The sequence below is a fragment of the Carcharhinus amblyrhynchos genome, chromosome 4 (assembly GCF_965287045.1).
Source record: "Carcharhinus amblyrhynchos chromosome 4, sCarAmb.v2.hapA, whole genome shotgun sequence".
NCBI classification, from domain to species: domain Eukaryota; kingdom Metazoa; phylum Chordata; class Chondrichthyes; order Carcharhiniformes; family Carcharhinidae; genus Carcharhinus; species Carcharhinus amblyrhynchos.
In genome coordinates, this window is record NC_137327.1 from 60990011 (window position 1) to 61010529 (window position 20519).

General features: G+C 42.7%; 1 protein-coding gene across 4 annotated transcripts in view; it reads left to right on the forward strand.

Annotated features, from left to right (window-relative positions):
• The window catches only part of st3gal2 (ST3 beta-galactoside alpha-2,3-sialyltransferase 2), a 458059-nt gene that overhangs the window by 201071 nt on the left and 236469 nt on the right, over window positions 1–20519 (forward strand). For 3 of the 4 annotated variants that reach the window (XM_080187249.1, XM_080187247.1, XM_080187250.1), the window contains one exon: window positions 19783–19914. The exons of the other annotated variant lie outside the window; for it this stretch is intronic. The gene's annotated coding sequence lies outside the window, so the exon portion shown is untranslated. The remainder of the gene's footprint in view (window positions 1–19782; window positions 19915–20519) is intronic. 4 annotated transcript variants of the gene reach the window in all.

Here is a 20519-nt window from a genome sequence, read left to right on the forward strand (position 1 = left end):
GATGGAGTGAATTAATTTAGCTGAAGACTGCACCTACAACTTTTGTTCTCTTTACATGTTTGTCTGGTTAGAAATTAGGGGCTGGATGTAGAGCCAAGTCTGGATGGAAAACAATATCTGGATGGAGAGTTGGATCTGGATGGAGATTGAGGTTTGGAAGGAGAGCATGGGCATGAATTCATGAACAATTTAACATTCACAGCAATATTTGGCTGGTCAAATTACTGCCCACAACTGCCAGACAAAAACCGCCAAACCACACTGAGATGTAATGTGTCTGATATATTCATTTCAATCTCAAAACTTTGGTGAATAAGAATGTGTAAAAGAATGTGTAAATGGTGGCAGATGTTTTTAAGTGTAGTTATCTATATTGTATGAGAGGTGTTCTTGACTATAATTTGTGTATTTATTTTGGACATCGCTAACCTAGATATTGGACAGTTAAAAGTGCATTGTAAATCATAGCAGAACAAATATATGCTTATGGTGTAGCTGATGATGCTGAACCTGAGAAAATGAAAATGCAAAAAATCAAAGGTATGAGAGTTATGGATAGCATGATGGCACAGTGGTTAGGCCAGCTGCCTCACAGCACCAGGGACCCAGGTTCAATTCCAGCCTTGGGTGACTCTGTGTTTGGAGTTTGCTTTGGAGTTTCGAGTTTGACCCATGTCTGCTTATGGTTCCATTGGCCATGCTAAATTGCCCCTTGGCATCGAAAGATGTGCAAGTTGGATTAAATGCATGGGGTTATGGGGATAGGGACAAGCAGTCTCAATGGGCCGAATGGTTTCCTTCTGCATTGGCGGGATTCTATGGAGTACTCCCCATTCTTAAATGGAGGTAAAAACCATCAAGAGTGATGGGTTAAGTATGGCTTATTCATTAACAGGAGTAACAGAGAGAATAAGCAACATATCCCTCATTCCATATTTTGCATTTGGACAGTGGACCAAAAGAATAGGATATTTCATTGTTTCTTCATTTCTTCTCAAAAGAATCTCTTGGCATTGCATCTCATGGAATACTTTAAATTTGTTTCTTTCAAGCTTTTAATGGTCTGTTGAATCATGAATAATTTAATGTACAAAATGTACCATTCTGTTACAAAAAAGGGAAAAGCTTTCATTTAAACAATGCCTTATCACATTCTTGGGATGCCATTTTAAATTCCAGTCCCAATAAACAAAGACGACAGCCAATTTAGAATATACAGGCCCTGCAACAGCAAATGAATGAATGACCAGATAATGTATTTTTTGGTTGAATGAGTATGTTTAGGATATCAAAAACTTTCCCCATCAGTTGAGTACACTGCGTGGGAGTTTTATATCCACAATATGAAACATATTCATAGTCATGTCCCACCTAAAGCGTGGCAGCTTTGACAACATAACATATCCTCGCAATAGGTACAGTAGCATAAAGTTATGTTTCCCAACAAAATATTTTCACATGTAAATGGTTCAGGTCTAGAATGCACTGCCTGGAAGTGTGGTGGAGATAGTTTCAATCGAGGCATTCAAGAGGGCACTAGATGATGGGAAACCAAATGCAAAGGTGAATTAACTGAAGGGGAACTAGAGAGTAGTGCCAGTAAGACTCAAAGAAAAAGCAGGCAGGGTGTGGTTGCTGATCAAAGAGAGTCTGGTAGATTGAAGTGCATTTGTTTCAATGCGAAAAGTATAACAGATAAGGCACATGGTGAACTTAGAGCTTGGATTAGTACTTGGAACTATGATGTTGTTGATGATGAGACTTGGTTAAGGGAAGAACAAGATTGGCAGCTTAACATTCTGGACACAGATGTTTCAGATGGGAAAGAGAGGGATGTAAAAGGGGTGGAGGAGTTGCAATACTGGTTGAGGAGAGTATCATAGATTGTAGAACCTGACAGTGCACAAAGAGGCCCTTCGGCCCATTGAGTCTGCACCAAACACAATCCCATCCAGGCCCTACCCCCATATCCCTACATATTATACCCACTAACCCCTCTAACCTACGCATCCTTGGATACTAAGGGGCAATTTTCTTAGCATGGCCAATCAACCTAACCCACACATCTTTGGACTGTGGGAGGAAACCGGAGTACCCGGAGGAAACCCACGCAGATACGAGGAGAATGTGCAAACTCCACACAGACAGTGGCCTGAGACGGGAATCTAACCCAGGACCCTGGAGCTGTGAAGCAGCAGTGCTAACCACTGTGCTACCATGCCTATGTTACAGCTACACTGCAGGAGGACACCTCGGAGGGCTCATTCAGTAAGGCAATATGGGTAGCGCTCAGGAATAGGAAGGGTGTAGTCACAATATTGGGCATTTACTATAACCCTCTCAACAGCCAGCGGGAGATACATTTGTAGGCAAATGTTGACAAAGTATAAAAGTAACAGGGTTGTTGTGGTGGGAGGTTTTAAGTTCCCCTATATTGACTGGAACTCACTTAGTGCTAGGGGTGTGGAAGGAGCAGAGTTTTTAAGGAGCATCCAAGAGGCCTACTTGAAACAATACGTAGATAGTGCAACAAGGGATGGGGCTGTATTGCACCTGGTATTGGGGAATAAATCCAGCCAGGTGGTCGACATTTCAGTAGGAGAGCAGTTCGGGACAGTGGCCACAATTCAGTAAGCTTTAAGGTACTGATGGATAAGTACAAGTGGAGTCCTCAGGTAAAGGTGCTAAATTGGGGAAGGCTAATTACAACGATATTAGATAGGAACTGAAGAATGTAGACTGAGGGCAGATGTTTGAGAGGATGGGAATCAAGGGATGTGGTTCCCAGAAAGGTAGGCTGTTTTAGGTCAGACGGCCAGCGTGGTCGGTGTAGCTTGGAGGGTTGAAGGGTCTCTTCCTGTGCTGTAATTTTCTTTGCTCTTAGAGGCCATATTTATTTAGAAGAGCACTGGCTTGAACAGCAAATATAGTGAAGTCTTTAAAATGGGAATCTGATGTGAGTGGGAATTGACTGCAGAGCTAAATTAAAACATAGAACCTTGGGGGTGGTAATCTGAGATTATCACCCAACCAAGTGTTAATCACCTAGGAACAAAAGGATCAGGAAAGTGAATTTTTTAAAATTCATTGAATATTGTCTTCGCTAGCTGGGCATTTTTTGCCCACCCCTATTTGCCCTTCAATTGAAAGGCTTACGATGCCATCTTTTTAAGAGTCAACAACATTGCTGTGGATTTGTGGAGTCACATATTGGCCAGACTAGGTAAAGAAGGCAGATTTCCTTTCCTAAAGGACATTAATGAACCCAAGATGAGTTTTTATGACACTCTACAATGGTTTTATAAGATTTTTTAATTTGAGATTTTCATTGAATTCAAATTTCAACATCTGCCATGGTGGGATTCGAATCCGGGTCCCCAGAGCATTCCCCTGAGTCAGAGACAGAAAATGCTGGAAAAACTCAACAGATCTGACAGCCTCTGCGGAGAGAGAATAGAGCCAATATTTTGAGTCCGGATGACCCTTTGAAGGGTCAGTATTTTGCCATTATCTTGGTCTCTGGATTGTCTAGTGACAATTCCATGATTCCTCCCCATCTCCCCAGAATGTGTGGCTGAAGGACCAGTGTGGGAAGAACAGTTCCAGTACATCAGACATTGGCATCAGTATTAATTGGCCCAGCCTGAGGGAGAATTTGATAATATCAGTTTGGACTTACTGTTTCCATCCACTTTGAGCCAGCCCACATTGTGAATGCAATCTCTTTATCACAATGATATTCTGGCCATAATACAAAAGCAAAATACTGCAGATGCTGGAAATCTGAAATAAAAACAAAAAATGCAGGAAACACTCAGCAGATCAGGCAGCATCAGTGAAGAGAAACAGGGTTAACGTTTGAGTTGATCCTTCATCAGAACTATCCTGGAACCCATGTGGATGTTTTGGTGCTCTCTCTCTCACCACATGCAGAGATGAAGATGTGACATTTTATAATTTTTGCAACACATTCTCAATCCTTCAAATTTTTGAAATTTTCTACGTAATTTTTTAAATTTGTAACTGGTTAATCACAAAAACATTGTCCTGACATTGAGTGAATGTAATGAAGCATTTTCAGATCAGCCTTATGGAATAGTAAATATGATGACTTCGAAGACTGATTCTAATGAGTGACATGAGTATCTAACTGCCCTCTTTTATTGTATATACTACAGGATCAGAGTTTCAGTACAGAATCCAACCACTTTGAAAAATAAGTTTTATTGTGCATATAGTCCTGTCAATCCTGGATTAAGGGCTTCCTGAGTTCCTTGTAGAGACCTGGTATCACAGATTTATAGTACCATATAATATGAAGTGGAGATGCCAGTGCTGGACTGAGGTAAGCACAGTAAGAGTCTCACCAGTAAGAAGACCAGGTTAAAGTCCAACAGGTTTATTTGGAAGCACAAGCTTTGAGTATCGCTCCTTTGTCAGATGAATGAAGAGTTGTGTTCACAAACAGGGCATATATGGACACAAACTCAATTTACAAGATAATGATTGGAATGCGAGTCTTTACAGCTAACCAAGGTACAGCCAATGTGAGTGGAGAGACGGTTAAGCACAAGTTAAGGAAGTGTGAATTGTCTCCAGCTCCAGTTGTCTCACAGTTAGTGAGATTTTGCAACCCCAGGTCTGTCATGAGGGTTACAGACAGTGTAACGTGAACCCAAGATCCTGGTTGAGGCCGTCCTCATGTGTGCGGAACTTGGCTATCAGTTTCTGCTCAGCAATTCTGTGTTGTGTGTCATGAAGGCCGCCTTGGAGAACGCTTACCCGAAGATTAGAGGCTGAATGCCCAAGACTGCTGAAGTGTTCCCCGACAAGAGGAGAACAGTCCTTCCTGGTGATTGTTGAGCAATGTTCATTCACCTGTTGTTGTAGTGTCTGCATGGTCTCCCCAATGTACCATGCCTCGGGACATCTTTTCCTACAGCATATCAGATAGACAATGTTGGCTGAGTCGCAACAGTATGTACCGTGTACATGGTGGATAGTGTTCTCTCGTGAGATGATGGCATCCATGTCAATGATTCGGCACATCTGGCAGAGGTTGCTGTGATGTGGAGATGCCGGCGTTGGACTGGGGTAAACACAGTAAGAAGTTTCACAACACCAGGCTAAAATCCAACCAATTTATTTGATAGTAAACCCACAAGCTTTTGGGGTTTGCCCCTTTGTCAGGTGAGTGGAGAGACCTCTTTACTATCAAATAAACTGATTGGACTTTAACCTGGTGTTGTGAGACTTCTTGCAGAGGTTGCTGTGGCAGGGTTGTGTGGTGTTATGGCCACTGTTCTCCTGAAGGCTGAGTAGTTTGCTGCAGACAATTGTCTGTTTAAAGTTGTGCGGTTGTTTGAAAGCAAAAAGTGGGGGTGTGGGAATGGTCTTGGCGAGGTGTTCATCTTCATCGATGACATGTTGAAGTCTCCGGAGAAGATGTCGTAGCTTCTCCGCTCTGGGGGAATACTGGATGATGAAGGGTACTCTGTCCACCGTGTTCCGTGTTTGTTTCTGACGAGTTCGGTGCAGTTTTTCACTGTGGTGCGTTGGAACTGTTGATTGATGAGAACATAAGAACATAAGAACATAAGAAATAGGAGCAGGAGTAGGCCATCTAGCCCTTCGAGCCTGCCCCGCCATTCAGTAAGATCATGGCTGATCTGTCGGCTTTCTTCCCATAACCCTTAATCCCCTCTCTTATCAAAAACCCATCAACCCGTGTTTTAAAAATATTTAGTGAGGCAGCCTCCACCACTTCAACGGGCAGAGAATTCCAGAGATTCACCACCCTTTGAATGAAGAAGTTCCTCCTCAACTCCGTTCTAAACCGCCCCCCTTTTATCTTGAGGCTGTGCCCCCTAGTCCTACTGTCTTCTTTGAGCGGGAAGAGTCTCTCCACCTCTATCCTATCCATCCCATTCATCATCTTATACGTCTCAATGAGATCTCCCCTCATTCTTCTAAACTCTAATGAGTACAAGCCCAGTTTATTCAGCCTCTCCTCATAGCTCAACCCCCTCAACTCCGGTATCAGCCTAGTAAACCTCCTCTGCACTCCCTCCAAGGCCAAAATATCTTTGTGCAGGTGCGGCGCCCAAAACTGCACACAGTACTCCAGCTGCGGCCTCACCAATGCCCTATACAGCTGCAGCAAGACCTCCCTACTTTTATATTCAATCCCCCTTGCTATGAAGGCCAGTATCCCATTTGCCTTCCTGACCACCTGCTGCACCTGCAAGCTGGGTTTTTGTGACTCATGCACAAGGACCCCGAGGTCCCTCTGCACCTTCGCCTGCTGCAGTTTTTCGCCCCGTAAGTAATAGTCCTTCCTACCATTCTTCCTACCAAAGTGGACCACCTCACACTTGCCAACATTAAATTCCATTTGCCATTTCCTGGCCCATTTGCCCAGCCTATCTAGATCCTTCTGCAGACTCTCCACTCCCTCCGCACAATTTGCCGTTCCCCCAATCTTGGTGTCATCAGCAAATTTCGACACCCTACACTCGGTTCCCTCCTCCAGATCATCTATATAAATGGTAAAAAGCTGAGGCCCCAGCACCGACCCCTGGGGCACTCCACTAGTCACCATCTGCCAATCCGAATAGCACCCGTTGACCCCCACTCTCTGCCTCCTATTTGACAACCAATCCTCTATCCATGCTAACACCCTACCCCCAACTCCATGTCCCTCGACCTTCTGCAATAACCTCTTGTGAGGTACTTTGTCAAACGCCTTCTGAAAATCAAGAAAGACCACATCCACCGGCTCTCCTCTATCCACCGCCCTAGACACATCCTCACAGAACTCCAGTAAATTTGTCAGACACGACTTCCCTTTAATGAAACCGTGCTGCCTCTGCTCTATCAAGCAATTCCCTTCAAGATGCCTCGCAATTTCCTCCTTAATGACAGATTCTAACATTTTACCTACCACAGACGTTAAACTAACCGGCCTATAATACCCCGCCTTTTGCCTGGCACCCTTCTTAAACAACGGCGTAACATTAGCTGTTTTCCAATCATCCGGCACTTCCCCGGAATCCAGCGACGTCTGGAAAATAACCACCAAAGGCATCCACTATCACCTCTGCCATTTCTTTCAGAACCCTCGGATGCATTCCATCCGGTCCTGGGGACTTGTCCACAATCAGCCCCTCCAGTCTGTCGAGCACCGCCTCTCTAGTAACAGTAATGTCATTAAGACCCTCCAGTCCTACCACCTTTCCATTGCTAACACCCAGCGCCATATCCTATTCTTATGAGGGTGTTTTCAGCGTCTGTCGGTGAGTGTTGTGATCCTCCTCATATGAGCAGATCCTGCATGTATGGAAGATTTGTCTTCAGGAGATGGCTTCTTTAACGTGTTTAGGATGGAAGCTGGAGAAATGGAGCATCGTGAGTTTATCTGTGAGTTGCAGTACAGTGAAGTGCCAACCTTGATGGAGATGCGTGTGTCAAGAATGCAATCGATTCCAGACAGTAGTCCATGGTGAGTTGGATGGTGGGAAATAACTTGTTGGTTCCATCATATAGTTGTTTCAATGATTATTTGCAATGAGTACAAAGGAAGAAAATGTCATCCATGTATCTAGTGTATAACGTTTGTTGAATGTCCTCTGTGGTGAAGAAGTCTTGTTTGAACCTGTGTGTAAAGATGTTGGCATGTTGAGGTGTGAATTTGGTTCCCAGGGCTGTTCCGTGAGTCTGGTTGTTGAAGGTGAAGACGTTGTGGTCCAGAATGAAGCAGATGAGTTGTAGAATTACATCTGGAGAAGCTCAACACTCATGGAGCAGTTGTACCAGGAGTACTCCTTGTTGCAATGGATGTCTCGGCACTCTACACCAGCATCCCCCACGAGGGGGATGAGATTGGAGATTGGCAATTGTCAGCATCAAGTGCTGAGGCAGTTGCAGCAATGCCGTCCTCGTGGGGGATGCTGGTGTAGAGTGCCGAGACATCCATTGTAACGAGGAGTACTCCTGGTTCAACTGCTCCATGTGTGTTGAGCTTCTGTAGGAAATCCATAGTGTCGGGACAAAAGCTGGCGGTGCTTCATACAATTGGTTTCAGGATGCCCTCGACATAGTTGGAGAACTTATCACACAGGGTCCCATTGCCTGATACAATGGGATGGCTGGGTGTGTTGGCCTTGTGGATCTTTGAGAGGCAGTAGAATCTCCAGTGCGGGGAGTATGTGGGATGAGAGCACAGAGGGTGCACTAAAGGACTGGATCAAAGGTGGACGTTCGGGCTGTCTTGAGAGTTTGGCTAATGAATCTGGCATTGACATATCTCCTGATGGCTTGGGCCTATATGTCAAGTCGAAGGCAGCGGCCTTCCAGAGGAGTCCAATTCGACTCTTTCCCCTTTGGTTGTGGCACAGTGGATCTCTCTGTCAGCTGTTCCAGTTCATTGGCTGTCTCATTGTGTTTGCTGTTGGCCCCTGGGCGTTTGTGGAAGAATTCCCGCAGCCTCATTCACCTGATGAATTCCTATGTCTGCTGCGAGATTGATGGGGTCCATTTTGGTGGTGGGGCAGAAATTGGGCCCTCGGCTGAAAACTTCAATTTCATCTGGTTGAACTGTGTAGTCCAACAAGTTGACAATGAACTTCCCGGCAGTAGTGGAAGTGTTTTCTATTGTGGTACTGGGGGAGGCTTGATTGCTGCTGCTGAGTTTCTCAAGTTTCTTGTTCTTGGTGTGCATGTAGATGGCGTAGTTCATTTATCTCGTCTGCTTGTGTCCTGAGTGCAAGTTGAGAATATGGACTCTATCTTGGTTTGCACACTGTGGTGCCTACTGTAGGGCTGATGTATGAGGTGGTTGAGGAGTGTAAGAGGGGTGTGATGGCAAAGTCTCTCAGCGTAGTCTCCATGTTATAAGTTGACCTGAGTGGGTTCATGATCTGTTGTCCTTTCGGTATCTTGTCTTCTTTCTTGCATCTTTGTAGAAACTTGATGTCTGTGTCAATATGCGTGATCTTCTTGGAGATCCTCTCGACTTGGAACTGGCAGTTTGCAGTGTCGATGGTAGCCATGATGCCAGCGTTGGACTGGCGCAAGCAGAGTAAGAAATCTCACAACACCTGGTTAAAGTCCAACAAGTTTATTTGCTAGCACAAGCTTTCGGAGTGTCGCTCCTTCTTAAAGTGAGTGAAGAGTTGTGTTCACAAACAGGGCATATATAGACACAAACTCAATTTACAAGATATTGGTTGAAATGTGAGTCTTTACAGGCAATCAAGTCTTAAAAGGTACAGACAATGTGAGTGGAGAGAGGGTTAAGCACAGGTTAAATGGGTGTGTGTTGTCTCCAGCCAGGACAGTTAGTGAGATTTTGCAAGTCCAGACTCGGCCAACATTGTCTCTCTGATAACGCTGCAGGAAAGGATGTCTCAAGCCATGGTACATTGGGGAGACCATGCAGACGTTCCAACAACAGATGAATGAACACCGCTCGACAATCACCAGGCAGGACTATCCTCTTCCTGTCAGGGAACACTTCATCAGTCGCGGGCATTCAGCTCTGATCTTCAGGTAAGCATTCTCCAAGGCAGCCTCACGACACATGACAATGCAGAATCGCTGAGCAGAAACTGATAGACAAGTTCTGCACGCGAGACTAGCCTCAACCAGGATCTTTGGTTCATGTCACACTATCTGTAACCTGAACACCTTGCCAGGGCTTGCAAAATCTCACTAACTGTCTGGCTGGAGACAATACCCATCTCTTTAATCTGTGCTTAACCCTCTCTCCAGTCACATTGTTTGTACCTTTAAGACTTGATTAGCTGTAAAGACTCGCATTCCAACCATTATCTTGTAAATTGAGTTTGTGTCTGTATATGCTGTTTGTGAACACAACTCCTTATTCATCTGAAGAAGGAGCGATACAGCGAAAGCTTCTGCTACCAAATAAACCTGTTGGACTTTAACCTGGTGTTGTGAGACTTCTTACCATGTAATATCTCAGTGCAGATCACATTCTGCTCTGTTTCATTTTGTTCTTGGAAAGCTGCTATGCTTCTCCTGAAATGGATTCCACTGAGCATTCGCAGCTGCAATTCTGGGCTAAATTCTACTTTTGGCAGGAAGTTGTCCCTGGTCGTGTTGAAACTGCAGTCAGTATGGAACATTTAACCCTTCCTGTTCCAGAACATATATGTAATTTTTTGTTTAATTTTTCATGCTTTTAAAGAAAATTTTTAATAAAATGGCTTTCTCAGCAAGATTTTAGGCGCAATTCGCACACTCATTCTTTGCCCATTTAGGGGGGGCAGTTGAGATGTTACGATGGGACTCAGTCCCCCTGAACTGACAGCCATTACTCCTGCTCCTGACTGCCATCTAGTGACCCCTTCTGAGTAAAGTTTGGATGTTGGGCCCAAAAAGCATTAGAAAGAAAAAATGTAATTTATATAACAACTTCCATGCTTTCAGATCATCTGATGCACTTTAAAGTTTATTTAAAATTTATTTATTAGTATCACAGGTAGGTTTACAGTAATACTACAATGAAGTTACTGTGAAAATTCCCTAGTCACCACACTCTGGCACCTGTTTGGACACACTGAGGGCGAATTTAGCATGGGCAGTGCATTTAACTAGCACATCTTTGGACTGTGGAAGAAAACCAGAGCACCCGGAGGAAGCCAACGCAGACATGTGGGAGAACATTCAGACTCCACATAGACAGTGAACCAAGCCAGGAATTGAACCTGGGTCCCTGGTGCTGTGAGGCAGCTGTGCTAACCACCGTGCTGCCCCCCCCCCCCTACTTTATAGGTAATCAAGTACTTTTGAAGTACAGTCACTGTTGTAATGAGAACACTCATGAGAACACCATCATCTGCAGGTTCCATTTCAAGGCCATGCAACATCTTTACTTGGAACTATATTGCCACTTCTTCACTGTTGCTGGGTCAAAATCATCAACTCCCATCCTAACAGCATTGAGTGTACCTGCACCACATGGATTGCAGTGATTCAAGAAGGTCACATCACCTTCTCAGGGACAATTAATGATGGTTAATAAAATGTCAGTCTTGCTAGCAATGGTCGCATCACACATGGCCCCTCCATACCAAGACATGTTCCTCATCCATCCCACTCCTTGTAGCCCCATCATGTATTTTTGGCTGAGGGCCCAAACAAGATTTGATTTATTATCATCACATGTATTAACATACAGTGAAAGGTACTGTTTCTTGCGCATTATACAGACAAAACATACCATTCATAGAGAAGGAAATAAGAGAGTGCAGAATGTACTCCTAAAGTCATAGAAACATAGAACAATACAGTACAGTACAGGCTCTTCGGCCCTCAATGTTGTGCTGACCTATGTCCAATCCCAAGATCAAGCTATTCCACTCCCTATCATTCTGGTGTGCTCCATGTGCCTACCCAATAACCGTTTGAAAGTTCCTAAAGTGTCCGACTCCACTATCACAGCAGGCAGTGTATTCCACACCTCAACCACTCGCTGAGTAAAGAATCTACCTTGGACGTCCCTCCTATATCTCCCATCATGAACGTTGTAGTTATGCCCTCTAGTAACAGCTGCATTCAGCTGAGGAAATAGTCTCTGCATGTCTACTCTATCTATCCCCCTCATCATGTAAACCTCAATTAAGTTGCCTCTCATCCTCCTTTGCTCTAAAGAGAAAAGCCCCAGCTCCCTCAACCTTTCTTCATAAGTCATACCCTCCAAACCAGGCAGCATCCTGGTAAATCTCGTCTGCACTCTCTCCAATGCTTCCATATCCTTCTTATAGTGAGGTGATCAGAACTGAACACAATATTCCAAATGTGGTCTCACCAAGGTCCGGTATAGTTGCTGCATAACCGCATGGCTCTTAAACTCAAACCCCCTGTTAATAAACACTAACACACTATAAGCCTTCTTCACGGTTCTATCCACTTGAGTGGCAACCTTCAGAGATCTGTGGATATGAACCCCAGGGTATCTCTGTTCCTCCAAATTCCTCAGAACTCTGCCTTTGACCCTTTAATCTGCATCCAAGTTTGTCCTACCAAAATGAATCACCTCACACTTACCAGGGTTAAACTCCATCTGCCACTTTTTGGCCCAGCTCTGCATCCTATCAGTGTCTCTTTGTAGCCTGCAAGAGCACTCCACCTCATCCACTATTCCACCAATCTTGGTGTCATCAGCAAGTTTACTAACCCACCCTTCAGCCCCCTCTTCCAAGTCATTGATAAAAATCACAAATAGCAGAGGACCCAGCACTGATCCCTGTGGTACACCACTGGTAACTGGCCTCCAGTCCGAAAATTTTCCTTCTACCACCACCCTCTTTCTTCTATGAGACAACCAGTTACTTATCCAATAGGCCAGATTTCCTTCTATCCCACACCTCCTTACTTTCTTCATGAGCCTACCATGGGGAACCTTATTAAACGCCTTACTAAAATCCATGTATACGACATTAACCGTTCTACCTTTGTCTACACATTTAGTTACCTCCTCAAAGAATTCAATCAAATTTGTGAGGCAGAACTTACCTCTCAGTAAACCGTGCTGATTATCCCAGATTAAACTATATCTTTCCAAATGGTCATAAATCCTATCTCTCAGGACCCATTCCATTAACTTACCAACCACCGAAGTAAGACTAACTGGCGTACAATTACCAGGGTCATTCCTATTTCCTTTCTTGAAGAGTGGAACAACATTTGCCACTCTCCAGTCCTCTGGCACAATCCCCGTGGACAGTGAGGACCCAAAGATCAAACTAAAGGCTCTGCAATCTCATCCCTTATCTCCCAAAGCATCCTAGGGTATATCCCATCTGGCCCAGGGGACTTATCTACCCTCAGGTTTTTCAAAATTGCGAATACATCTTCCCTCAGAACATCTACCTCCACCATCCTATCAGCCTGTATCACGCACTCATCCTCAAAAACATGGCCCCTCTCCTGAGTGAACACTGAAGAAAACTATTCATTCAACACCTCACCTGATTCCATGCCCAAGTTCCCACTACTATCCTTGATTGACCTTAGTCTCACCCTGTTCATTCTTTTATTTTTCACATAAGATTAAAAAGCCTTGGGGTTTTCCTTTATCCGACCCGCCAAGGACTTCTCATGCCCCCTCCTAGCTCTCCTAAGCCCTTTGATTAGCTACCTTGTAACCCTCAAGTGACCCAACTGAACCTTGTTTTTCATCCTTACATTCCCTTCCTTTTTCCTCTTAACAAGACATTCAACCTCCTTTGTGAACCAAGGTTCCCTCACTCGGCCATTTCCTCCCTGCCTGCCAGGGACGTACCCTATGAAGGGTACGCAGTATTTGTTCCTAGTCATAGCTAGGGCGTAGAAAAAGATCAATTTAATGCAAGGTAAGTCCATTCAAAAGTCTGACGGCAGCGGGGAAGAAGCTGTCCTTGAGTTGGTTGGTGCATGACCGCAGACTTTTGTGTCTTTTCCCGATGGAAGAAAGTGGAAAAAAGAATGTCCAGGGTGTGTGGTGTCCTTAATAATGCTGGTTGCTTTGCAGAGGCAGCAGGAGGTGTAGACAGAATCAATGGATGGGATGCTGATCTGCATGTTGGATTGAGCTACATTCACGACCTTTTGTAGTTCCTTGTGGTCTTGGGCAGAGCAGGAGACATACCAAACTATGATACAACCCGAAACAATGCTCTCTATGGTGCATTTGTAAAGGTTGGTGAGGGTCATAGCTAACATATCAAATTTTCTTTGTCTTCTGAGAAAGTAGAGGCGTTGATGAACTTTCTTAACTACAGTGTCGGCATGGGGCTACCAGGACAGGTTGTTGGTGATCTGGATACCTAAAAACTTGAAGCTCTTGACCTTTCTACTTCGTCCCGTTGGTGTAGACAGGGGCATGTTCTCCTTTACGCATCCTGAAGTTGATGACAATCTCCTTCATCTTGTTGACATTGAGGGAAAGATTTCTATTGCCGCATCAGTTCACCAGATTCTCTATCTCATTCCTGTACTCTGTCTCATCATTGTTTGCAATCTGACCCACTATGGTGGTGTCATCAGCAAACTTGAAATTTGAACTGGAGAGAAATTTGGCCACACACTCATAGGTGTATAAGGAATATAGGAGGGGGCTCCAGTGTTGAGGATGATCATAAAGATGATGTTGTTGCCTATCCTTACTGATTGTGGTCTGTGACTTAGGAAGTTCAGGATCCAGTCGCAGAGGGAGGTGTCGAGGCCCAGGTCAGAGTTTGGAGGTGAATTTCAAGGGAATAAATGTGTTGAAGGCTGAGCTTTAGTCAGTACATAGGAGTCTAACATAGATGTCCTTGTTACCTAGGTATTCCAGGGTTGAGTGCAGGGCCAAGGAAATGGCATCTGCTGTGAATCTGTTGCGGCAGTAGGCAAACTGTAGTGGATTCAGGTAGTCCAGGAGGCTGGAATTCATTCGTGCTATGACTAACCTTTTGAAGCACTTCATAATGATGGATGTCAGAGCCACCAGCCCATAGTCATTAAGGCATGCTGCTTGGTTTTTCTTAGGTACTGGGATGATGGTCATCTTCTTGAAGCAGATAGAGACCTCAGATTGAAGTAGGGAGGTTGTTTCCACTGGTGGGTTAAACTAGAACTAGGGGGCATAACCTCAAAATAAGGGGGAGCGGATTTAGGACTGAGTTGAGGAGGAACTTCTTCACCCAAATGGTTGTGAATCTCCGGAATTCCCTGCCCAGTGAAGATGTCAGGCTACTTCGTTGAATGTTTTTAAGGCAAAGATAGATACATCTTTGAACATTAGAGGAATTATAGGTTATGATGCATGGGCAGGTAAGTGGAGCTGAGTCCACGAAAAGATTAACCATGATCTTATTGAAAGGCGGAGCAGGCTGGAGGGATCAGATGGCCTACTCCTTCTCCTAGTTCTTATGTTCTTAAAACAATGTTTGATTGACTGACAGATCAATTCTGTCAATTGCATCGTTTTGATTTACACAAGATAGAGGTTTTCAGTGCTTGCAATCTTAGCCATTGATATTTTAAAGGGTCTGGATGATTGACACTCTTATAGCGCTGTAGTGAAATTTTTCTTTAAGAACGTCGAAGATATGTTTGAATTACTTACCTAAGGGCTCTGTTATTTCAATGGGGTTCATTGGCTCTGCACAGAGTCTACAGTGGGTGTGTAGGCATGGATGTGTAATAGTTTGGCATCGTGGTCATGGCAGATGGGTGGGATGGCATGATGTAATATAATTTAACATAGATGGGGAATGTGAGGAGTGACAGTTAGACAGCTGTTCTTTGTTTTGCTGCCGTTATTTCAATTGGGAAGAGCACTGAGGTGAGTCTTTTAAACAGTTTACCTCAGCACTTGGCAGCCCTTGTGGTTGCCTATGCACCCTTTCTAGATGGTGAGCCCAGCTCCAGTTATTACTTACTCCCTGGGACAAAAGTCTAATCTTTACAAGCACTTTTACCCAGGGTAGTCAGGCCAAGCAGAAAGTGAGGAGAAGAGTTTGATCTAAGCACTGAGCACAGTGCTTAGATCAAACTCTCAATACAGATTCTCATCAATCTTGGGGCCCTGGAGAAAACACAGACAAGTACCCTCTGACATTCACCAAAAAAATGTGGAGAAATGCTGAGAACGGTAAATTGAAAGCAGTGCCAAAATGATACAAGGAGGGTAATTCACAGGCTGTCACCATGAGTGTGTGTAACACAGGGACAATAACATATTTAATGCAATAGCTTGGAGGTTTGACACATGACAAGCAACTTGGTGTTTGTAACCCACCATGCCAATTTGGAACATTGAATTTAATCAATCTGGCAATTTTTGGACTTGCATTGCATTAGATAACTACAAAGCCTTTCAACTGGTTCACTAATGTCCTTCAGGGAAGAATTTGCCATCTCTACCTCGTCTGATCTAATTCATAATGACCTCAAAACAATAGATATACAAAATATACTAGGAGAGTGTTACAGGCACAAAACACTAGCGTTGGAGTTAGTTATAGAAGAGGCAAAAGCAAAGGTTAGGATGTATTTACACAAAATAAAAAGCAAATTGGAATATAAACAATAAAAGTTGGAAACCATCTGTCCAGTCAAGACTCTCAAATCTCCACATCTGTAAGGCAAAATAGTTTTTTCCAGAACTGAAACATAAGTGATTTCCTTAGAATGATTTAAAAAAGAGTAACGGGGGAGAGGGATTTAAGGAGACAGGACCCAGCCATTTTGTTAATTACATATCAATTGTGTTTATTTGTATGTAGATCGTAGGAATTAATTGAATATTGACTTGAGCTCACTATAGTAGGCAGAGTAAAACTCCAGCAGTTGGGATAGGAAGTGCATGCTAACAATATATAATTCTGTAACTAAACATAAAAGTGTGTAAAGACTGGCTCCAGTTCTGTCCTTGACCAATTAATTAGCTTTCTGGAAAAGAATGTGGTAACAAATGGATTTAAGATGATTGGGTTGGAAGGTTGGAAGCTGAGAGAAAACAAAATCTGACAAAAATCTACAATCACAGTAGTCATTGTGAAAAATGGCAGAAAGCAATGGTAAATTGTTGCTGCTGAGCTACCTGAACAATGATAGGGTGATATGCAGATATAAAACACGTTACGTTACTACCAAAGAGGAAACAAGATACATGATGGAATTCTACCACCCCATCTGCCATGGAATCAGAGCGGGCAAGGGGCAGACAACAAAAATATCCCTTTATCTTGGGCGGGAACTTCTGGTCTCACTCGAGCAAGACCGTAAAATGCCACCCATGGTTTGATATTGTTGCTCCTTATTGAAGTAAAATATCTTATGAGTTTGGTAGTGGTGAAGGTTTGGATCAGCTTTGGAATTTTTGGAAGAAATTTACAAGAAAGATCTGTTAAATGACTATGAGGCACTCTCATGCCAGAAACATGGATAGCTTTTGGAAAAAAAATGATCGTTCCACAAAGGATTATCGTGGTCTTTAACAGGTTTTATAAAAGCTTAACGAAATTCAATTTAGGAACCACTAGATCAGTAGCATCGTTTAAGTTGCTGAGTTGTGCCAAGGATAGGCTCCTGTTTCTACTGTAATAAGTGTTTAACTCTCAGAAAGGGAGAATTGTTGGATCAAATGTCTGCCCACTTGAAAAATATTCCTGGGGAAACAGTTATTTCCATCAGTATTTTTGGAAGAGATTCTGCAGTGGCATAAATAAAAAAGGACTCAGTGATTGCCATACTTCAAATAGGCCCAGATTCTAAATGCAGGCATCAATATGATGAAAGAAGTAAAGATTAGCAGAATGAGAATGAAAGCGCATTTAACAGATCTGAGTATTACAGCAGAAGACAGAACTGGAACAACAATAAACAAAGGAATTCGAGAAAAGCCCAAGAAAAACAGTTAACAAGTGTTTTAGGTGTGATCAAATGTATCATTTATTATTCAATGAACTGCCCAAAGCAGGCAAGTTGGGTCCTTAAAATGACACATGATGAAGACAATTCTGAGTAAGAGGATAAATAAAATTATGAAACCGACCCAATTGCATTGGTCATGAGCTTTGACCTCGTGATAAATGTGTTAGTCATGAACTCATTGACTGTGCTGTGCTAGATGGTGTTGAATTTCAACAGAATGTGGAACAAATTAGTTAGAATGTTACTTTGATTCACAAAGTAATGAGGATCAATGCAAAGTTAAAGAATATAAAAGTACTACTTGGTTCAGGTTTGGCACTGAACACATTGAACTTCTATTTCATGTATTTTCAACAAAATAGTTGAAGTAGGTCATTTTATGAGTAATCAGGTGAACCCAAATTTTTGTCAGGGTTCAGAGGTGCATCCCAGAGTGCAAATGGGTTCACTTAGTTTATTTTGGAAGAAATCCAATTATTCTCAGCATTCCTGGCCCTATGCCATTTTCTCTTGACTTTTCACAGGTCGGGAATGCCAGGTGTGCAAATGCACACCTGCCATCACCAAGGTCCAGTTTAAAAGGGCAACAAAAATCAGATTTCCTTTCACGTACCATTTTCATCTGGCAAAGCAGGGTTTTGAAAGGCTGTTAAAACACATGAGGTTTGAAAGTTTGTAAGAAAATGGAAAACCTGCTGAGGAGTCTGGAACTTTGTGGATCTTGCTCATGACTCTTACATTTCTATACTCTGAGAGTTAAGTTTAAAGTGTTTTCACACCTTCAACTCTACAATGTTCTGTAGAGTAATGTAGATCTGCCTATAAAGCAGTGATTCACCTGAGGAATCTTTCCTTTAAAACTATATTGCATTGATCTCCCATGTGCATTTATTCACATGCATTAGAGTGTTCTTCCAAAGCACCATAATATTATGAAAAAGTTTTCAAATAATCCTGCCATTTTATGTTGTCATTGTCTCTACTGTGATTTAAATGGATCTGACTTTTTTTTAAGCCTGGAAAATAAATCTAACCATCTGCTTCCCTACATTGATTGACAGAACCCTGCCTTGAAATCAAAAGTAAATCAGTTCTTTCTTTCCCAAAGAGCAGTCTATTGTTTGACAGCTGTGGCCATTATCAATGCATAGCTGACTAGTACTAATGAGTTTCAGCACAAGTAGCTATTCCATTTATCTGAGAATGAATGGCAGTTTAAAGAGGTTGTAAAAACCTTTGGTTTGATTTCTGGTTTGTTGACACAAGCTAATATGATTGTAGATAGGACAAGGTTTTTTGCATGGAATATGAAAACTGGACATTGTACATACTAGGTGAGTGCTATAGAGGATGTATGGTGATCTGATGGGACATATAAGACATATGGGAGTTTTGGGGTGGCATGGGTGATCTGAGGGTGCATGAAGGAGACATGAGGTGCATAGGTGAAGCATGGATGTTCTTAGAGGGCATTGGCTTACAGAGGGGTGAATGGGACATAAGGGAAGCGCAGTAATTGAAGGAATACTTCATCAAAACCAGACTGCAAGTTGACAATTACCCTGGCATGGGCAGTTCATGCAAATAATTCACTTCAGACGGTTGCAAGGTATAGTCTCTATCAATTAGTTTATGGAGTAAATCCCAAATTGCCTTCTGTGCCGTGTGATTGCCCTCTTATGCCAGAACATAATAGAATTAGTTCCAGCTTTCCTCACATTTGCTTTACATGCAGGCAGGCGAGACTAAAATCTTGGAGAAAATTCAGAGAACTCCGAGAGATCATAAAACAATCTAAGACAGAATTCATTCAGGATATTTGTTATATTACAAGAGTCAGAATCTGAAGGAATGGAAAGGCAATGGTTAGCCAATAGACCATAATGGTAAGACAATATTTCACAAATATGACAATCAAATTGTTAAGTTAATTCCTCCTTATTAAACAGACTTCATTACAATATCTCAACTTCTAAGCAATTGATGGAAATAAACAATGCACCTCGTATTTCAAACGCCCATATGTTTTGTGATGATCAGAAGGTTCTGAGGAACAGATTACTGTAGACCAGGGGCTGGATGATGGTAGGCTATGTGCTCACTGACCTCTCACAGCCAAACCCCAAATTCATAGCAGTGCCAATGTACTGACATTTTTTTCACTCAGCTTTGAGTACCAGTATTCTTATTCCAAACTGAGATTTTCATCTAATTGAGAAGCTTAAATGAAGAGCAAAACATATAGTGTCTTGCTTCTTCATTTAGTGCTCTAATGTTTTAGAGGGAATAGATGTATATCAGGAAGTTGTACTATGGAGAGAAATGACATTTTCTCCTCTCTCTCTTTCTGTATAGAACATTATAGATGGCTAGTCCCTGATTAACCCAACGGCAGCTCTGAGCCACCCATCTAGCGGTGTGACAGTGATTGAGCGTGGAGCAGCACAGGGCAGTTTCCTGCACTCTGAAAAGTGGGAGATCACACAGGTAAAACTGCAGACATTTATTGTGTGTACAATATAAATCTAGAATGAAAAGAGGTGCAGCACAATAGGTCACAGGCCATTTAAGTATGTGCATGGATGGAAATGCCAGGACACAGAGGAGCTATGCTCTCAGCAGTTCACCTTCAGTTAGAATTGTTGACTACTCATAGCAATTCATCTTCATCATTCTTTCTACAACGAACACAGGCATGTTATGTATTACTCATTCTATATTGTGATCTCAAGTCATCAGCAGGAAAATCTCCCACTTCCGCCTCCTGTAATTGATACGTTTTATTCAATTATTATATGGTTCTAAATATTATTCATAGTGGCACTCATCTGGAATCTAAAGTGCTGTAAGATTATTACATCTTAGAGTAAGAGTTATCACCCCTTCCACCATTTAATCCCCTACTTCAAGCAACATTCAGACCACGGGCTATAATACTTGAAATGTTAGACTTGAAATTATCTCTCTTCTGTTTTATCAGAGATATTAACCCATTTATTTTAAATTATTAATGTCGCCATTAAAATAATCTAAAAAGGAGTTTGAGATGATCACATTAAGCACAAAAGACATAAAGCAGTGTTATTAATATG